The following is a 305-nucleotide window of genomic DNA, read 5'->3' on the forward strand; positions in this document are numbered from 1 at the left end:
AACTCGTGTAGCATAGCTCTCAACGAATATGCACCTATTTGTTTCTAGTCGTACCTATTGTGTAATAGGGTGTATCTGGTGGTATTTGAATCTGTTTAACCATGAAGCCTCCGTGGTCTAGTGGTTATGACACTCGCCTTGACAGCGAGAGGTCGCAGGTTCGAGTGCCGCAAGAGGCATTTTATTACACAATGTCTTTATTCATTTATTTACAGGACTACATTCGTTGAGAGCTATGCTACACGATGTATTTATTAAGTCCTTTATTCGAACACTGTATTTACCTTTCTTTGATGATTTATATA

The sequence above is a fragment of the Anneissia japonica genome, unplaced genomic scaffold (genome assembly GCF_011630105.1).
Source record: "Anneissia japonica isolate Jap-2015-1 unplaced genomic scaffold, ASM1163010v1 scaffold284889_len227367_cov140, whole genome shotgun sequence".
Taxonomy (NCBI): domain Eukaryota; kingdom Metazoa; phylum Echinodermata; class Crinoidea; order Comatulida; family Comatulidae; genus Anneissia; species Anneissia japonica.